Genomic DNA, 22,039 nt, shown 5'->3' with positions numbered 1-22,039 from the left:
GGTATGAAGTGGTATCTCACTGTGATTTTGATTTGCATTTCCCATATGACTTGGGACTCTAAGCACCTTTTCATGGACTTGTTGGCCATTCACATATCTTCTTTGGAAAAATGTCTGTTCAAGTCCTTTGCCAATATTTGAATGGGGTTTTATTTTCTCATTTATTTTGAGTTGTAGTATTTCTTTATATATTCTGGATCCTAATCCCTTCCAGATATATGATTTACAGATATTTCACTCCAGTCTGTAGGGTGCCTTTTCACACCCTTGATAGTGTCCTTTGTTTCAGAAAAGCTTTAAATTTTGGTGAAGTCCAGTTTACCTATTTTTGCTGTTGTAGCCTTTGGTGTCATATCCAATAAATTTTTGCCAAATTCAATATTTTAAAGATTCTCCTTAATGTTTTCTTCTAAGAGTTTTATAATTTTAGCTCTTTCTTTAAATCTTTGATATAGCTTTTGTTAATTTTTGTATATAACAGTAAGGATCCAATTTCATTCTTGTGCATATGAATATCCAGTTTTCCTACAGCCATTTTTTGAAGAAACTATTTGAAAGGAATTGTCAGCCTTGTTGAGAATCTGTTGACCATACAGGTGAGGGTTTATTTCAGATCCTCTCTTCTGTTTCATTGCTGAATATGTCTGTTTTTATGTCAGTACCACACTGGTTGATTATTATTACTTTTGGTAAACAACTGTATTAGCTGGGTTATATGCTAAGAGTATGTTTAGCTTTGTTTAAAACTTCTAAATTATTTCCAAAGAAGTTGTATCATTTCATACTCTAAACAGCAATGTATGAAAGTTCCGTTATTATATATATAAGCCAACATTTAGTGTTAATACTCTTTTAAAATTTTAGCCATTATATTTCAAATGTTCAGTTCAGTCACTCAGTCGTGTCCGACTCTCTGCGACCCCATGAATCACAGCACGCCAGGCCTCCCTGTCCATCACCAACTCTCGGAGTTCACTCAGAATCGCGTCCATCGAGTCAGTGATGCCATCCAGCCATCTCATCCTCTGTTGTCCCCTTCTCCTCCTGCTCCCAATCCCTCCCAGCATCAGAGTCTTTTCCAATGAGTCAACTCTTCGCATGAGGTGTCCAAAGTACTGGAGTTTCAGCTTTAGCATCATTCCTTCCAAAGAAATCCCAGGGCTGATCTCCTTCAGAATGGACTGGGTGGATCTCCTTGCAGTCCAAGGGACTCTCAAGAGTCTTCTCCAACACCACAGTTCAAAAGCATCAATTCTTCAGCAGTCAGCCTTCTTCACAGTCCAACTCTCACATCCATACATGACCACTGGAAAAACCATAGCCTTGACTAGACGGACCTTAGTCGGCAAAATAATGTCTCTGCTTTTGAATATGCTGTCTAGGTTGGTCATAACTTTTCTTCCAAGGTTAGTATTGTGATTTTGTTTGCATTTCCGTGATGATTAGTAATTTTGAGCATGTTTTCATGTACTTGTTGCACATTCATAACTCTTCTTTCATGAAATATCTGTTCAAATCTTTTAATTGGCTGTGTGTCTTGTTATGATAAAGTTGTAAGAATTCTCTATATATTCTTGATACAAGTCTTAGCCAGGTGTGTGTATTGCAAATATTTTCTCCCAATCGGTCGTGCGTTTTTGATTTCTTAACAGCATGTTTCAAAAAACTTATTTTTTTTTCTCATTTTAGAAATAATTTCATACTACAAAAATTTGCCAAAAAATAACACAAAGTATTCCATTATTACTTTGTTATTTTCTCCCTTTCAGTTACTTTGAGTGACTTTTTCTTTCCTAGTTTGATAATACGGGAACTTTGATCATTAACTTCTAAGCTGTCTTCTAAATAAGAGGATTTAAAGCAACACATTTCTTCCTAAATACTGTTTTAGCTTCATCCTCAGATTTCAACATGTAATGATTTTAGGTCATTCCTTTAAAAATATTTAATAATAGTAGTTATAATTATCCAAGGAAAAACCAGGAGCATATCTATGTAAAAGGCCTAAAAAAGGAGTAAGCTATTTTAAGAATAAAATAAAAGCAACTGGAAACTCCAGGGAAAATGTAAAACATTTAGAAAATGGCATTACTTTGTTCTATATTGAACCACAGTTACATAATCAAAATTATTTAAACAATAATAAAGGTCCTTACAAGGGAAGCTTTACTCCTGCTTCTGCTGCTAGGAAACTTTTTTAACTAAGGTGATTACTAAAGTCATTAAAGTTCTTCAGGATGCAGGTAATTGCTGATCTTTCTTCATGAACTTATCTTCTATGTGGTGAACCCTTTGTAAGTCCACTCTTTTAAAAATATGCATTTATTTATTTGGCTGTGCCTTAGTTGCGGCACTCAGATCTTTGATTTTTTGTGTGTGGTGTTTGGAATGTTTAGTTGCAGCATGTGAGATCTTTTTTTTTTTTTCCTAGTTGTGGTATACAGGATACTTAGTTATGGCATATGGGATCTAGTTCCCTGATCAGAGATTGAACCCAGGATCCCTGCATTGAAATTGCAGAGTCTTAGCCACTGGACCACCAGGGAAGTCCCTGTAGGTCCATTCTTGTTCAGCTTGAGAACATATTTTTTAAATTATACATAGATTATTATATATATTCCACTGATTCTGATAATTTCTTCAGGATTGTCAATTATAGCATCTTACAAATCAATAGTTTAACTCAATAAATAAATAACTTAACTCAATAATAGCACTTTTAACCTTTTTAGTTTACTTGTCTAACTACTGTCTTTTCCACTATATTGTAACTCATTCATCATAGAAACAGTACAATTCAGTTCCGGATTTCCAAAACTTAGCCCACCATCAGGCACATTGTAACTGCTCATGCTTACTAAATGAATTAATCTGAAGAAACTTGATCTGGTTATTATGAGAACATGTTACTTTTTGGCTGTTTCCTCGAGAAAGGAGAAAAAAGAAAAGACTGAGGGAAGATGTGATTGAAGAGGAAAGGAGAATACTGAACACATTTAATAGATGTCCCCTCTCTAAAGCACCTAAGCAGCAGCAAGCATACCCTTGGAGCATGTCTGATGGTATTTCAGAGCCTCTCATCCCGGATCACCTTGCAATCCCAGGTCACAAGGTGGGAGCTGCCAGCAGTCCTGGTATTAAACCACTGCACTGGCTTCCAGTCCTCCTCTAAGTGAGGTGGCTTGCGGTGGACTAGCCTAGGGTAACTATGCCAACTTACAGCTGTCCTGTCCCTGTCTCCCTGCCAAACAGACTTAGATTTCAAGTGAGTAGTTTCACAAGCCTGCAAGGAATGGATATTTATAAAGACAAGTTACATCGTGGTCATATTCACATAGCATCACCATCAGCTCAGCATCCAGGCAAACCAGTCATATCCTGTGAACAGTTGGCTTTACGGGATGCAGGGAGCTGGGCAGACAGACACATGGGGAAAATGGGGACAAAGGGGTCTGACCAACTTAACTACAGGGACACATGCAACCTTTCTTCTTTTCATTAGGGCTTTTATCAGAGGCATTTGACCTACAGTGGAAGGAGCATGCATCTTAGAATTGATGGATCTTGGTTTGGGTTCAGGGACTGCTACTTACTTTCTTGGTGTCCTTGAGCAAGTCCCTTCCTATCTTCCTGTCTCTGGTCTGGTTTCCTTATTTGAACAATGTAAACCTCATAAAGGCATTTTGAGGATTATAAAGAAATAATGGATGTGAGCATTCTTTGAAAAATATAAATTATACTGTGCTTTTTCTTACTGGGATATGCCCCAAGGCCATTCAGCATATTGGGTTCAGCTCTTACGTATATAATATTAAAGGGAAATATTACCAAACCAGGAAAAATTGCTTGTGTTGATTACCAGTATGGCAGGAAGAAGCTTCCCTAATACTTAGTTTTCTTGTTTGTTAACCCACTAGTCAAACATTATTGAACATATCCTCCCCATTATAAAAAAGATTTGAGCGTGTATTATTCAGTTATCCAGACAACACTTATCACATGGTCAGGTGAAAGACACTAGGTTAGCTCCCATGAGTGAACTAGTAAGGAAAAGGAAGAGAATCCACATTCAGAATCAGGTAGTTATAATACGTCAAGGCTGCATTGGATAAGTGTTATATTTCTAGTAGTTTCTAGAATCACAACACATCGGACATGTATGCCTATATAATATCTCACTTCCTTCAACTATTACCTAAGCTATGAATTCTGTCGACACTGTATTTTGATAACTAAAAACTATCATACTGTGGGGGATATTCTAAATATTTCAAGTAGATATAATTGTAAGAAAACTCTTCCTTATATTCACCACCTGGTCCTGTCTTATAGCCCTGCAGCTTGCTTCCTTTTATACATGATGGTCACCACGTGGACATTTAAAGGTGCCCATTGTGTTTCTTCCTACTTTCTCCACGAGATATATATATATATATATATATATATATATATATATATATATATATACGGCCCCCGGTCCCTTCCCTCTCAATTCTGCTTTGGCTCTTAGGAGCCCGCTTAGTCTTTCCTGTGTCCTACTCAGCATGTCACATTCCACGTGGCCTCAGAATTCCAGAAGTGGTTCTACCAGGGTGGAATAGGATGTGACTGTAATCTCCATGCTGAAAGTCCTCACTGACATTTATAGTCATAGAGATACTGGCAAACCCTAAATTTGTTTTCATGTAGTGTATCTCCTTTTCCATGTAAGTATATTCCCTCATTCTGTATTTTTGAAGTTTATTTTTCAGAACAACATTCACAACTTCACAGTTGTATTTCCTAAATTGTATTTTTAGATGTTGGCATAAGCTGCCTCTAACGCAAGTCATCTCCATTATAGTACAGTCCCCACTAGGATCAGAAAGAGAATGATTCAAAGGTTGATGCACAGTTTATAACTCATGCTTTGCCCCAGAGAGTTCGCCTGGGATTCACTTTTAATCACTTCCCACAGTTCTATTTATGATGTCAGCGTTCTTAGACATCCTACAGAAGTTCCCAGGATCCATATGATTTATACCACCAAGACTCTCCCATTAAAATTGTGAATAACCCTTTTCTCCAGGAGTCAAAAAACAATTAAAACCTGACATAGGAGTCAGATAGGGATAAAAATTGCAGCTTTATCATTGATATAATTAAATGCAAGTATGTGGAATGGCCCTGGTAAGACTGTACAGACCTTTTGCCAGTTGGCTGGTGGAGGTGCTCTGTGCTCCTGTAAGCTTCCCTACCTCCCAGCAACCAGAACAAAATAGGAAATCAGAACCTTGCAGGCAGGCAGATGGACAGTGTAGAGAGTACTCAGAGGGGCAGAGGTGCACACACTAGGCTGGGGCCCAGTTTCCCACAGCACGTTAACTCCTCTCTCGAGGTGGGGAGAGGCGCTTCTTCTGAAGAGTGACTGTCTGCATTTTCTCAGCCAAAGAGGAATACTGAGCGAGGGGGAGAAGGGTCCCCTCACATCTCCTTACATGCACACATAGGCGCTGAGTCCCTTTAGTGTAATCAACTGCAGGATGATGGGGCTGGCTTGTATGGGTGCAGGGACCTCTTCCAAGGTGACCTACTTGTCCACACTCAGGTCCAGTGGCCACTCGCCTTTGTCCATGGCCTGTGAGATTTTGTCTGCGGGGCTGACAGCCCTGACGTCAGCCTGGAAACTGCACACATCTGACCCAGCACATCATTTCGCCTCTGTGGAATGTCACGCTCTGTGAAGGCCGGTGTTACTTGATGTTGGACACCTGGGCGTGGAGGGAAACATTCTGCTCCGTGGCTTTGCTTTTCTCTCCATGAGGTTCCCGTCCTCCCTGTACCACCCTGGGTGTGAGCCTGGAGTGGAAAGACCCCTGACTGAGATGGGGAATGTTGCGATTGACAGGCCCTCCATCTGCTCCTTGGGGCCCTTTTAGACTTGCCTGTTTATATTTCTCTCCTTTCCAGATTTCCCTTTTATCCTGGAGACAAAGCCCAAAGAGGCTCCTCCACTTTCACTATCACTTGTTATGAGTCCTCTTCTCTCTCCTAGGATCTAATAGTTTTATCTTGCACAAGTTACCTGGAAGCTTTTGCAATCTCCTGTTCCACTCAAGAATTATTATAGTAGGTAGAATGTCATTTCAGTCTCCCTACTTGAGCTGTGTGTTTCTACTTCTCCTTCACCTTCCAGAGGTAGCCACCACCCCCATCGTACAGACATGGCTTCTGGGTCCATTTGCTTCTTAGGTGTGGTGATTGAAGAAAAGCTTGGTTGTAGAACTCCATTTGCAATATTTAGAAGATCTGTTTGTATTAATTATCCAAACTTTCCCTATATACCCACCCACCCCCTCTTTTTATTTTTATTTTTTTACTAGTAATACCTTTATTCTTTTCAAAATAATTCCATAACCAGTATCTCATTTGGACCTCAAAAGGATCTCATGAGTGAGGCAAATCATGATTCTATCTTTCCATTCTATATTCCAGGACAGAGGCACAAAAAAGTGAAGTCATGAACCCAAGATTTAGGAAAGAGTGGGGGCAAAATCAGGACCAGACACCACATCTGACCCTGAAGCCAGCACACCTTTTACTGACTCTGTGTGTACAGACCTCACAGGGTATTAGCAGTCACTAGGGCTGCGTGATTGACAAGATCCCCATGAGAAACCAGTCCCATCAGCCCCTAGTGAAATGTCCTGCTTTGAGAAGGCACATCCCCTGAGTAAATGGAAAGAATTATTTATTGTGGGGGAATAAAACAAAACTAAGCCAAATGAAGCATAGAAGGTTTGGGTGACATTTAGGTGGCAAGAGCCAGAGTTTAAGTGAACTGGAAACTGATGGGAGATGAGGCAGTGGAATGACACAGTTTAACTCTTTGAAATGTTAGTGTTTAGTGTTTTAATGGCTCAGATGGACTAAAGGAAAAACAGAACACTCATTTAGTCGTTAAAGAACCCTGGTACTCTCTGTTAAATCCATTGGGAAAAAATTTGGATGGACCAGAAACAGCAGTTTCTCATTTACATATTTGTCTAAATTATGTTAATGAGAAAAAAGAGTGAATTATAGACACACATCCACACAGAGCTTGCAATACTGTGAAGCTTTGACTTTAATTAAGACCTGTGTTTTTGCCCCTCCATCCTTTATTAAAATGAAAGCATCATTAAAGAGAAGAAAAACAATAGACAGCTAAAACCTCCCACCAAGAAAACTTCTGCTATTTTGGATAGCTCATATGCCAAATTATTCCACTGTAATGGAAAGAACAAACTAATGCAAAGGAATCCATGTGTACAGATGACTGGAGTACATCCACCCATCTCCCAAAGCAGCACATTTCCAAAGGGCACAGATAGCCTCCTGCGATGCCTCTTTTGTTTGTTTAATTTCCTCACGATGCATCATCCTCTAAGGAGATGGGCCCAAGTTCTCCCTCTCTCTCACATTGTTTTCAAATCTAGTTACCACTGCATGCATTTCTAAATGACAAAGCGACTGGGTCTAAACCTTGACATGTCGAGCGAAAACCCAAACTGACAGTTGGAAGGGGCAGAAAGAGGAAGGCACTGCCCATTCTTCCCTCATCCCAAATGTCATCCCTTCCTTGTCCAGGCTGCCCAGGCAACCCTGATGAAGAAACGAGCAGACACTTGAAAGTTTCTGACAGGTGTCATGGGCGCAGGCACTGAGAAACCAGGAGTGATGGAGCTTGGCGTGACAGTGGCAGAGATCCTGAGGCTGGCTCCAGGACACGCAGAGTTTGGTGTCTGTCAGTTCCGATCCTCGTCACGCTCCTATTCCATAATGGTAACTGCAAACAGACAGTGCCAGCGGGAAGTGTTCAGAAAACTTAAAAACATCTTTTCCTGACCAAGTGATGTTGCCAAGCTGCAGTAATATAGGATCAGCTACCCAAAGTGGGTGCGCTCCAGCTAAGCATGTCAGAAGCGGGTGGCAGGGCTGTTCACACTGGTGGGTGAAATTTGCTTGCTGTCTTTCTTTGTACTCTGCCTTGCCCTCCAAGACTAGAGTCACAGTCTCCCATTTCTCTCCACATTTGTGCATGTGATTTTTGTTCTGCCAGCATCTTCCTCCACCAATAACTTCTGATGACTCTTAATTCCTTGCATATAATGACTCTTAATTCCTTGCATATAATAATGATTCCTGCAACAGATCTTGCTTGATCTAAATATTTGGCAATCCTGCTCTTCTGACCTGGCTGGAGAGTGATTTATAATGAGAAAGGAGGGCCAGCTTCTTGGTAACACCATGCAAATAGTTTCATAAATATTGCTCCATTGCATTACTTTGAAATATTACTTCTTTTAACGGTCTGCAAAGTCAAATAATTGTGCTAAATAAAAATCCATGGCTAGGCCTCTCACCCAACCAAACTAACAGGTGGTAACCAAGCTCACCTGGTGGGAGCACCCAACTTGATTAACTCCAGCCCAGAAGTGATGGTTAACTGGCCTTAAGGCATGATGGATGATAGCAGGTGCGTGTATAATCTTTTACCTGGCCTTCCAGCTTTCTAAGAGGGGATGTATTTATTTAATAGTTCTTAACCCAATACATTGGCTTGCGGTTAAGCATTTTCAAATAACATAAGGACTTTATAAGTGCATTTATTTAAATAAAATCCAACCAATAATTATTTGACAAAAAGTCAGTGGCGCATGTAGTCTCTGAGTCTGGTTTCTACCGAAAATTCCACGGGGCCTCAGGCAGAGTGATAAATCAACCATGGTGCAACTGTCTCCCTCTCCAAATGCCAAGAGTCAATACTGAAGTGGAAACAGTTCCTGTGTCACAGTAAACCAAGGTGAGCCTGAAATTTGAGAATGGCAGGGGACCAGGCTAGATATTTTTATTACAAACTGCACTGTGAAGTGTCAAGATAAGTTTAGGCCACAGGTGCTGTTATATCTTAGCTTCAGCCAATTTCTGCTCTGGTTTTGTGCTCGGTGACTGGAGGTGACGTTTTTAATTAGAATATCTCCTTTCCAGGGGGCCTGCATGAAAACAGTGATGGTGTCAGCTTGTGTCGGGGCCCACACGTTCTTCCTATGTACACACCACTCTTAAAATCTCCTCCTTTTCCATCTCTCCAGCTCATGTGTCTGCAATGTTGACTCCTACATATGTTTTTCTAACCAGTTTTATCTTCCAGCCTCTAATTTTGCATCTCTGTACAGACAATAACCCCTGAAACACATGTATACTAGGCTGAAGGAACATGCTTGCTCCCATCAACCACGTTCTCTGCTGGATTTCCTCCTCTGTTTGTGGCTCTGCCCCTCTCCCTGGGGCCCTCTCTCTAAACCTTTGAAATTGCTTCTTCCTTTGCTCCCTAGAGTCAAGCAGTTATGCAGGCCTGTCAGTTTTCTCATATAAAACCTACATCTGCCCCCCATATTTAGTTTTGAAAGAAGGTTTTTATAATTTGTTTTATAAAATGACACATGTTCATCATGAACTTTTCAAACAATATGTCAAAGCATAAAGAAGAAAGACAAATAAAACCAATTTTTAAATTAAAAATAATATCCAAAATCATATTGTCCATAAATAGCTCATAAAATTAGATAACAGTCTTCTAGATTGCTTTCGTGCACATAGATGAATAGACGGATGGATGGATGGAAAGAAATCTTACAAAAACAGTATTATAATACCCATGTTATTTTGACAAAAACATTAAATGTACTTTTATTTGATTTTGACAGGAAAAAATAAAACAATGAAAATGAAGGGAATTGTTTAACTTTATTTCTTTATGTAAGAGATAAATGCCTAAATTATCTGAAGATGAAAGAAATGAGCTTACAACTTTAAGAGACTGTGAAAGTATTATTCTTAAAATTCCACTTCAATTTTCATCAGTAGTGATCAAATTCACCCTAAGGGAAGTAAAAAGGTCACCCTCTTATACTTCCTGTTGGCTGTTCATCCTCCACCTCCCAAATTTACTTACCAAGGAGCATAACATTTGTATTCTGTAATCAAACTGTCCAGAGTTTAATGTCTCAGTTCTTCATTTGAATTAACTTGATTGCTTACGCTCACCACCAGTCATTTCTCTGAAGCTTCTCCATTTCTGTGTGTTTGTTTTTATTCTCTCTGCTTAGTGAGATTTGATTGTGCAGTACTTTCATCTAGAAAGAATTTCAGTGCTGCTTACATTGTGTTCTTCACTTGCTGAAGTCATACTTTCATTCTTTAGCAAGATGCAGACATTGTACTATTATTTCTGAATTTTGAATACTACGTGCTTATAATGCTACATCATCACTGTTCCTTTTCATTAGCCTGGATTTCATCATGGTGTGATTTTATTCCTAACCCTGCCCCGACCTTCCCCCCTCAAAAGAAAAAGGACTAAATGTGGTTATACACTCAAGTTCTGTCACATTTGAAAATATCTTCAGTTTGTTCCTGTACTTGAATAACAACTTGATGCCTTACTACATTCTTAAATCTTGGGGCTCCCCCAACACACAATATTTATTGACATAATTCCATTGCCTATTATAGAAATATGAGATATCTTTTTCTTTTTATCCATTCTCAATCATTATTTATTTATTTGTATGTTTTTATCCCAAAGTCAATTTAAAGAATACAGAAAAACACCTAACAAGTTTGGTGTAATAACCAACGTTATTTTCAGCAAATTTTAGCATGATGATTATTTACTTTAAATATCTTTACCCTATAAAATAAAACATACAAACTTAATGTTGTTGTTAGTCACTAAGTCATGTCTGATTCTTTGAGACCCCGTGGATTGCAGCACACTAGGCTTCCCTGCGGAGAAGGCAATGGAGCTCCACTCCAGTACTCTTGCCTGGAAAATTCCATGGATGGCGGAGCCTGGTAGGCTGCAGTCCATGGGGTCACAAAGAGTTGGACACGACTGAGCAACTTCACTTTCACTTTTCACTTTCATGCATCAGAGAAGGAAATGGCAACCCACTCCAGTGTTCCTGCCTGGAGAATCCCAGGGACGGGGAGCCTGGTGGGCTGCCATCTATGGGGTTGCACAGAGTCGGACACGACTGAAGTGGCTTAGCAGCAGCAGCAGGCTTCCCTGTCCTTCACAATGTCCCTGAGTTTGCTCAAACTCAAGTCCATTGAGTCAGTGATGCCATCCAACCATCTCATCCTCTCTTGTTCCCTTCTCCTCCTGCCCTCAATCTTTTCCAGCATCAGGGTCTTTTCCAGTGAGTTGGCTTTTCATATCAGGTGGCCAAAGTACTGGAGCTTCATGTACCTCATCTTAAGTGCTCCTTGCTCATTTTGTTTCCCAGTGCTCTTCCACAGAGGAATCTCCTGTCCTTAATCTGGTGTTTTGCAAGTTCTATACATGTTTCTCCTGGCTTCCCTGGTGGCTCAGACAGTAACGAGTCTGCCTGCAATGCGAGAGACCCGGGTTTGACCCCTGGGTTGGGAAGATCCCCTGGAGAAGGAAATGGCAACCCACTCCAATATTCTGGCCTGGAGAATTCCATGGACAGAGGAACCTATTAGGCTACAGTCCGTGTGGTTGCAAAGAGTTGGACACGACTGAGCAATTTTAGAGATACATGTTTTTATAGCATTCTTACATATGTATGTAGCTAAGAATTATGGATACATAGTATAATATTTTACAGACTGTTTTAGATTTATTTAAATGCTGTCATACAGAATTTATCGTTCACACCTTGCTTTTCTCCTCCAGCATTACTTTTGCAAGATTTCTCAATGTCAGTACAAATAGTTTAACGATTTTCATATTTTTCCTATTGATGGATATTTAGTTTGTTTCCAGCTTCACTATGAAAAGTATTGCTGTAGCAAATAAAACTTGTTCATTTGTAGTCTTTGAGATGTGTGAGAATTTCTTTACTATAAGCATTCAGAGGTGAATTTGGGGCCATGTGTGGACTATGTGTGTCTTTAACTTTGACGTTTCTAAATAACTAGATAAATTTTATATCACAATCAGGGCTGTATTATACTTCCCAATAATTTACATACTCACAGGCCATTTAAATTGTCATTCCTTTTTTCATATATTCCCATGTAATAGATTTTAAATGATACCTTAATATTAGTCTCTTTTACTTCTCTGATGGTCCAGTGGTTAGGACACTATGCTTCCAATGCAGGGGGTATAGGTTTGATCCCTGGTCAGAAAACTCATATCCCTCATGCCGTGTGGTGTGGCAAAAAATAAAAAAAAAATTAATTTGGAAAGTATTCATCCCTTTTACAGTTTTTGAGTACTGACTACCAAAGAGACTGAGCATATTTTCAAATGTTTAATGGCCTTCTTATTTCTTCTTTTATGGTTCATTTCAGTTCAGTTCAGTCACTCAGTTGTGTCCAACTTTTCGTGACCCCATGGACTGCAGCATGCCAGGCTTACCTGTCCATCACCAACTCCCAGAGCTGACTTAAACTCATGTCCATCAAGTTGGTGATGTCATGCAACCATCTCATGAAAGGAGAGTGCAGAAGTAGGCTTAAAACTCAACATTCAGAAAACAAAGATCATGGCATCCAGTCCCATCAATCACTTCATGGCACATAGATGGGGAAACAATGGAAGCAGGGAGAGACTTTATTTTGGGGGGCTCCAAAATCACTGCAAATGGTGACTGCAGCCATGAAATTAAAAGACACTTGCTCCTTGGAAGAAAAGTTATGACCAACCTAGACAGCATATTAAAAAGCAGAGACATTGCTTTGCCAAAAAAGGTATGTCTTTTATGGTATAGCCGTTCTTATCCTTGGCCAATTTTTCTACTGGCTTGATTTTTCTCTTATTGATCTTTAAGGGTACTTTATATAAGCTGTTTCCAATTCATTAGCAGATTTATATGCTGCACATATCTTTCCTAATTCCACATTTTGTGTGGTGTCTTCTGTAATAAGAAACATTTTAATGTATTAATGGTTGAATTTATTTTCTTTCTTTGTGATTTATGGTTTTTGTAGGAGAAACCAATGGCAACCCACTCCAGTACTCTTGCCTGGAAAATCCCATGGACGGAGGAGCCTGGTAGGCTGCAGTCCATGGGGTCATAAAGAGTCGGACACGACTGAGCAACTTCACTTTCACGCATTGAAGAAGGAAATGGAAACCCACTCCAGTGTTCTAGCCTGGAGAATCCCAGGGACGGGGGAGCCTGGTGGGCTGCCATCTATGGGGTTGCACAGAGTCAGACACAACTGAAGCAACTTAGCAGCAGCAGCAGCAGCAGCAGCATGGTTTTTGTATCTTTCTTTAAAATCTTTTTGAATCATAAGACTGTAAAGTTAATCATGTACATTCTTCTAAAATTTTAAAATTATGCTTTTTTGATAATCACAGCCAACATACTGAATTAATTTATTTTATATGCAGATCTGGAACCATATTCTAAATAATTTAATATTCTGATCTTGTGAGAATTTTCTCTTGATTCCAAAAAGTTTTATTTTTTCTTTCTTTTTATTGAACTATAGTTGATTTATAATATTGTGTTAGTTTCAGGTGTACAACAAGGTGATTCATATGTTGTTGTTATTCACTCACTCAGTCGCGTCCATCTCTTTGTGACCCCATGGACTCCAGCATACCTGGCTTCCCTATCCTTCACTATCTCCCTGAGTTTGCTGAAACTCATGTCCATTGAGTTGATGGTGTCATCCAACTATCTCATCCTCTCTTGTCCACTTCTCCTCATGCCCTCAATCTTTCCCAGCATCAGAGTCTTTTCCACTGAGTCAGCTTTTCATATCAGAGGGCCAAAGTATTGGAGCTTTAGCTTCAGCATCGGTTCATTCAATGAATGTTCAGAGTCTATTTCCTTTAAGATTGACTGGTTTTATCTCCTTGCTGTCCAAGGGACTCTCAAGAGTCTTCTCCAGCACCACAGTTCAAAAGCATATGTCTTTATATTCTTTTCAGGTTCTTTTCCATTTTAGGTTATTACAAGATATTGAATATAGTTTCCTGTCCTTGTTGTTTATTTTATACACAGTGGTATATATCTGTTAATTCCATACTCTTAGTTTATCCCCCTGTTTCCCCTTTGGTAACCATAAGTTTGTTTTCCATGTCTGTGAGTCTGTTTCTGCTTTGTAAATCAGTTCATTTGCATTATTTTTTAGGTTCCACATATAAATGATATCATATAATATTTATCTTTCTCTGTCTGACTTAGTTCACTTAGTATAATAATCTCTACATCCATCTATGTTACTACAAATGTTAATTACATCATTCTTTTTATGGCTAAGTAATATTCCCTTGTATGTATGTACCACATCTTTATCCAGTCTTCTGTTGAGAAACATTTAGGTTGCTTCCATGTCTGTAAACAGTGCTGCTGTGAGCATTGGGGTGCATGCATCTTTTCAGAGTTTCCATCTTTTCTTCTCATATGTCCAGGAGTGGAGTTGCTGTAGTATATGGTAACTTTATTTTTAGTTTTTTAAGTAGCCTCCTTACTGTTCTCCATAGAGACTGCACCAATTTATACTCCCATCAATAGTGTATGAGGATTTGCTTTTCTGCACACCCTTTCCAGCATTTATTATGTGTAGACATTTTGATGATGGTCATTCTGACTAGTGTGAGGTTATACATCATTGTAGTTTTCAGTGGCATTTCACTTGTAGTTAGCCATGTTGAGCATCATTTCATGTACCTATTGGCCATTTGTATGTCTTCTTGGAAGAAATGTCTCTTTCGGACTTCTGCCCATGTTTTATTGGATGTTTGTTATTTGATATAGAGTTGTATAAGCTGCTTATATGTTTTGGATATTAAGCCCTTGTTAATTGCATCATTTGCAAATATTTTCTCCCAATCTGTAGGTTGTCTTTTCATTCTGTTTATGGTTTCCTTTGCTGTACAAAAGCTTGTGAGTTTGATTAGGTTCCATTTGCTTATTTTTGGTTTTGTTTCTTTGGCCCTGGGAGACTCACTATTAGTTTGTTATTGCTGAAATGACAACCTAAAGGGATCGTAGTCACATAATTAATATCTCAATCATCGTTGCAATATAGTAACAAGGATGATGGGATTGTGAAGGTGATTATTATAGACATAACTTCTTGTCAGACATTTGCCACATTTTTCTCTGATTGGAATTAACAGTTAAGTGCTGCATATCATCTCATAGACCTCTCCTCGTTAATATAACATAGCTAGTTGTTCATCTTCAACTGGGCTTTTTCCCTGACATGTTATTTTACTCCCTGAATGTTGCTTTAAGTTTGGGCTGAAGTATGATCAGCCACTTCTGCCATTAATTGTCTAGTATTAAAACAGAATTTTAGGTGATGGTAATTCCAGATTACCCAATCCAAGAGCATGGGATATCTTTCCATTTTTTTGAATCATCTAAAGTTGGAAGTCTATGATTTTTATGCTCATATCTTTAAGCAACTGAAAAAGTAAGACTAGGCAGATTGGCAGGAGATTAGAATCAGGTTTTTTTTTTAAATATGAAAAAACAGTGGGAAACATTTTTCTTCCCCCACTAATTCTAGACTCTATTCTGTTCCATTTGTTGATTTATCTATTCCTGGGCTAGTTGTCTGAATTACTGTAGATTTATTATTTTCATATAAAATGTGGTAAAACTCGAACCTGTTTTTCAGTAACCTGCTAACTGTTATTTACTCTGACTTTCGTTGGCTTTATATGGTACAGATGTCTTTTCCCACCCTGGGACTTGTCTTTTTATCCTTTCACTTAAGAGGATGTGTCTTTGGATGAGAGAATATATTTTTATGAACCCTAATTTTCTAATCCTCTTTCATGGTAACTATTGTCCTTTCCCATTACAACATCTTTGCTGCATCAACATCACAAATCTATGTTGATATATATTATCTTCTAGACGCTTTACTGTTTCACTTTTTATATTTAGATCTTTATTCCACTTTGCAAATCAACTGTTTGTGTGGTGGAAGGTACTGAGCAGATTTGTTTTGTTTCAATGCGTGAGTATCCAGTGACCAACATCACTGGTTAGAAAGACCATTCTGTGATATCATCTTTGCCACAAAGTGTCTCCATATGTGTAGGCCTGTTTCTGGACTCACTGTTGTGTTCCACCAATCTATTTGTCTTTCCTTGAACAAGACCACATTGTCTCAACTAATGGAATTATATTAAAAAATCCATATCCATTAAAAAAGTTTGTACTTCTGTTTTTTTCTTTAACGTTATCTTCACTATTCTTGGAGAAGGAAATGGCAACCCACTCCAGTACTCTTGCCTGGAAAATCCCATGGACAGAGGAGCCTGGTAGGCTGCAGTCCATGGGCTTACAAAGAGTTGGACACGACTGAGTGACTTCACTTTCACTTTCACTATTCTTGGTCCTTTGAGATTCCATCTAAACTTTAAAATCAACTTAAAATTTCTGCAAAAAGCAACCTGCCAAAATTTTGATTAGAATTATACTGAATCTGTATATCTTTTTAGGAAGAAATTATAATCTTTGCCATATTAAGTCCTCAGATCCCTAATGATTATATATCCCTCAATTTATTCTTTCTTTAAAATATTTCTAAAGATCTGCACTTTTCTTTGTAAATGTCTTCGATTCCTTTTGTTAGATTTATTTCTATATATTTGATATTTTTATTAAATCATAAATTTAAGTTCTACATTTAGCAGTACATTCCTATTTTACTGAAAATTTTAAAATACAGAAATTGATGTTTAATTACTAAATACATTTTTCAGCATCTGTGGAAAGAATCCTAAAATTTATTTCTGTAAGTCCATTAATACATTAAGTTATATTTGTTGTTCAGTTGCTAAGTCATGTCCGACTCTTTGTGACCTCATGGACTGCAACACTCTAGGCTTCCCTATAACAAACTTCCATTTCATCCTCTGTCACCCCCTTCTTCTCAATCTTTCCCACCATCAGGGACTTTTCCAATTAGTTGGCTCTTAGCATCAAGGTGGCCAAAGTACTGGAGCTTCAGCTTCACCATCTGTACTGCCAGTGAATATTCAGGATTGATTTCCTTTAGGATTGACTGGTTTGGTCTCTTTGCTGTCCAAGGGACTCTTAAGAGTCTTCTCTACCACCACAGTTCAGAAGCATCAATTATTTGTCACTCAGCCTTCTCTGTGATCCAACTCTCACATCCATACATGACTACTGGGAAAACCATAGCTTTGACTATATTTCTATATTTAAAATATTGAACCATCTTTGCATTTCTAGAATAAATTCCACATTTTTATATTATGTTATTCTTGTAATATACTTATAAGTTGAGTCTGAAACTATTTAACTTTAGAATTATCAGTTGATATAAATGAGTGAGTTTTTTATGGTTTTTTCTTATTGCACTTTCTTCATTGGATTATGATACCAATGTTATGCTCACTTCATAAGATCAATTTGGACTTCCCCTTTATTAATAATTTTAAATGGTTTATAGGGATGTAAAATTTTTTCTTAAAGGTTTTCCTATGAAACTTTCCTTATGAAATAATCTGGAATTGGAAGTTTTTAATAGTGGTGTAGAGGTAAAAGTTAATTAAAAACAAAATGGTAGATATTGAGCCCAAGCTTTGCATATTTACCCAAATACATGTACTTTCCATCTGTATTTTTCCATTTATATTTCTACCATGTAAATGGATAGGATTTGATCTTTAGAGTTTTCAATTCATTCTCTTCCAGATATTCTGTGATTTTAGTTTGAATTTTATATTTGACTGCTTATAGGACTTTATCATATTATTGTTTTGTTATTAGTATTTTGTAATACTAATTACTGGTGCTGTATGATTGTGAGCATAGAACATTTTTGTTACTATTTAGAAATTTATTGGAAGCTTCAAAATAATCTTGTATATAGGTAAGCTTTCCAAATATTGTATTCCTTGAAAAAAGGGTATATTCTTTATTTTCAGTGTTGAAGCTAAAAATATGTCAATTAATATACCTTCTAAGGAAAGGTGAATTAAGATCTTAGACTAGTATGTTTCTGTTTATCCATGTAGTTTTCACAGCTGTGATTTATGCTTCTGAATGCATGTGATCATAGTAGGGTATTGCACTTAGCCTGATAAAGTGACTTTGTCTTTTTGTTTGTTTGTTTTTTTAAAGATTCAACATTATGTATTGAGGTTGGCCAATCCACTCTCTTTTTATCTTTCTTGTTTATATTTGCCCCTCTTTTTTTTTTTTTTTTAATTTTGTGTCGCATGTACCATATATGGAGCAAAGACTGGTGTTTTGCTTTTATTTTTCCCTATCAATGTTGATGTACAAATGTGTCATTATGAAAATTTTCTAATGATCAGCAAAGTTGAAAGACTTTTACAGTGACTGGCCTACAAGTTTCACTTTTTAACCCAACCCAAAAGTATGTCTTAAGAGACAGATATAGTTCATGTGAAAATATTGATATGTAAGTGCTTTTGGTTTATGTTATTCTATAGTTCACTTATTTGTTCATATCACTTAAATTATTTCAATATATATTCTTTTTTCTCCTTTTTGATTTTGTGATTATCTTGATATTTAGGAAGTCTTGTACTTTTGCTAGTGATTACTTTCATATCTGTAACTATATGTGAAAGTGAAAGTTGCTCAGTGGGGTCCAACTCTTTGCGACCCCATGGATTATACAACCCATGGAATTCTCCAGGCCAGAATACTGGAGGGGGTAACCTTTCCCTTCTCCAGGGGGTCTTCCCAACCCAAGGATCTAACCAATGTCTCCCCCATTGCAGGCAGATTCTTTACCAGCTGAGACACAAGGAAAGCCTGAGCATACTGTAATGGGTAGCCTATCCCTTTTCCAGGGGATCTTCCAGACCCAGGAATCGAACTGGGGTCTCCTGCATTGCAGGTGGATTCTTTACCAACTGAGCTATTAGGGAAGCTTTAACTATATATTATATCCTTAATCATCTTATTTTTTTTTTGAATTATCTATTATTTTCTGTGATTGTCACATTTGTGTGTCAACTTGTCTAGGCTCTAGTACCCAGTTATTTAATCAAAAGCTAGTTTAGGTACTGCATTAAAGGTATTCAGCAGATGAGATTAACATCTATTAATCAGTTAACTTTAAGTAAAGGATTATCCTTAATAATGTGGGAGGGGCTAATCTAATCAATTGAAAGGTCTTAAGAGCAGGAAACCTGACATTTTCCTGAGGAAGAACAAGTTCCCATTGTGGACTGCAGTCTTAGTCCCTATCCAAGAGTCTGTAGCTTGCTTTTGCTGTGGAGTACTCTATTACAGCTTGCCTACCCAACTGTACAATTACAGAAACTAGTTCTCTGCTCTGTGTGTATGTACATATATATTTTTTCACTGGTTCTGTTTCTTTGGTAGAAATACAGTGTCTAAAATGGGCAATAAATAAGCTAGCTTTAAATTTTTTCTCCTCTTCCTCTGCTAGCTGACTTTATTCAGTCATGTATTCTTCTTATCATTAGTGTTTTAATATTTTAATTTTATTAGAGTATAGTTAAATTACAATTTTGTATTAGTTTCTGGTATATAGAAAAGTGATTCAGTTATACATATGTTCATTCTTTTTTATATTCTTTTCTTACGTAGATTATCGCACAATATTGAGTAGAGTTTCCCTGAATATTGAGTAAGTCCTTGTTGGTTATCTATCCTATATATAGTATTGGGTGTGTGTTCATCCCAAATTCCTGGTTTATCCCTCCCCACCACATTTCCCTTTTGTTAACTGTAGGTTTGTTTTTAATAAGTTTAAGTCTGTTTCTGTTTTGTAGATAAGTTCCTTTGTATCTTTTTAAAAATTAGATTCCACTTATGGGTGATAGCATATGGTATTTGTCTTTGACTTATTTCGCTTAGTATGATAATCTCTAGGTGCATCCCTGTTGCTCTAAATGGTATTGGTTCATTATTTTTTATGGCTGAGTAATATTCCATTGTTTATATGTACCACAACTTCTTTCTCCATTCTTCTATCAGTAGTCATTTAGGTTGCTTCCATGTTTTGGGTATTGGAAATAGTGCTACCGTGAACACTGGATTACAAATTTTCCTTTAGGGTTATGGATTCCTCTAGATATATGACCCTCGAATGGGATTGCTAGATCTTATGGCAGTTTTTTAAGGAACCTCCGTACTGTTCTCCATAGTGGTTGTACCAATTTACATTTCTACCAACAGTGTAGGAGGGTTACCTTTTCTCCACACCCTCTCCAGCATTTCTTGTTTGTAGATCGATGATGGCCATTCTGAGGTGACACCCCATTGTACTTTTGATTTGCATTTTTCTGATAATTAGTGATGTTGAGCATCTTTTCATGTGCTTTTTTGGCCATCTGTTATTAAATTTTCATGTCTGCGTGTTATTAAGGTTTGGTGTTTGTGTGCATACTTAAAGCTCTCTCCTAAATATAACAAGTTTTGAGGAAAATAGAGTTAGGATCAGACCGTTCAAAATCTAAACCCTTGCCCAATAATCAGGCAGTCAATCAATGATGTTAAGTTTTTAATAAATAGAGAAATGAACAATAAATACAGTACTAAAAAAACAAAAATGCAAGTAGTTTGAGGGGGCGGAAGTATGAGCAAGTGTTGCAGCTGTTGATTTCTGGAAGAAGGGCAGCAGTCACGGTGGCTGGGCAGTAATGTGCAGCAAGCCATCAGAGACAGCGTGCATGGAAAAGGTGAGCCAAGAAGGGCAATAAGGAGTCGCTGGGCTTTAGGTTCAGTTTTGCACTCCTCTGGAACTTACTGCCATTCCCTTGTGGTTTGAAATGTAACACTCTGATAAATATCTTTCATGGATAAATGTGACTTCCTCAGTATGCCAGCCTCATCGCTATCAACTTTGAATCAGGTACATATGATCTAATTCATGTAGCAGATATAGGCCCTGGGAAGAACAGACCATACTTGATTTATGTGCTTTAAATGATATCCTTTGATTTCTAGCTTTTAAAGATCAGGAGACTTTCTATCTCCCATTTTCCCCCTCTCATTGCTCAATTGTCTTTTGTATAATTTCTGTACTATTGTAGCCTGAATCATTTGTATTCTGTACTGTTATAATTGCCTATCTTATTTGTTTACTTTCAGTCCTAATTTTAGAGTTTAACCTTTGTTATAGAATCATTGCTTAGCTATTAGATGAAAGAATGAATGTCTTTTGTCCCTCTGTGCCTGTCATGGGCTAAACATTTGTGTCCCTTAAAATTCATATGTTGAGGTCCTAACTTCCGTGATGGTATTTAGAGATGGGGCCTTTGAGAGGTAGTTAGTGAATGTCTTTTGTCCCTCTGTGCCTGTCATGGGCTAAACATTTGTGTCCCTTAAAATTCATATGTTGAGGTCCTAACTTCCGTGATGGTATTTAGAGATGGGGCCTTTGAGAGGTAGTTAGGTTTATATGAGGTCATGAGGGTAAGGCTGCCATGGTGGGATTAGTGTCCTTATAAGAAGAGGGAGAGAGACCAGGAGTCTAGTTCACTCTATGATGTAAGAATACAGTGAAAGGCAGCCATCTGCAAACCAGGAAGAAAGTTATCACAAAGGGCTGAATCTGCCAACACCTTGATCTTGGACTTCCCAGCCTCCAGAATTGTGAAAAATAACTGTCTATTGTTTGTGCCACGCAATCTGTATTATCTTGTTGTAGCATCTCAACTTGATTAAGTTAGTTCCTCTCCCCATTTAATAAAGAATCTACAGTAGCCAAGAGAAGGTACTCACTCCAAGCCCACATACACAAATCTATGCCATGTTTTGATCAAACACTCTAGAGTTGTCTGCCCAAACTACCCTGAATTCACTTCCAGGACTTGAAAAGAGCCAATATAAAGATGCATTACCTTTAAAAGAAACAAGAATATAACAGACCGCTGAGGTCCCAAGTGAAACTATAGTAGCTTACAAACAACAGAATGATATACTTAAGGTGCTAAAAACAAAACAAAACAAACGAAAACTACCACCGTGTCATTACGTTATCATTGTTGTTCATTTGCTAAGTCATGTCCAACTCTGCAACCCCATGAACT

The 22,039-nt window shown here is 37.9% G+C and overlaps 1 long non-coding RNA gene across 1 annotated transcript; it reads right to left on the bottom strand.

The window, feature by feature from the left end:
• Positions 1-2,371: 2,371 nt before the first annotated feature.
• LOC120865259 lies at positions 2,372-5,589 on the bottom strand. Its single transcript, XR_005721346.1, has 2 exons — positions 5,484-5,589; positions 2,372-4,040 (listed from the first exon to the last, which is right to left on the bottom strand). It is a non-coding gene; the product is annotated as an uncharacterized LOC120865259 (long non-coding RNA).
• Between the last annotated feature and the right edge of the window lie 16,450 nt (positions 5,590-22,039).

This window comes from Oryx dammah, unplaced genomic scaffold, assembly GCF_014754425.2.
Source record: "Oryx dammah isolate SB20612 unplaced genomic scaffold, SCBI_Odam_1.1 HiC_scaffold_6, whole genome shotgun sequence".
Classification (NCBI taxonomy): domain Eukaryota; kingdom Metazoa; phylum Chordata; class Mammalia; order Artiodactyla; family Bovidae; genus Oryx; species Oryx dammah.
Note: the sequence above shows the minus strand (reverse complement) of the source record. Positions and strands in the feature narration are given on the sequence as shown.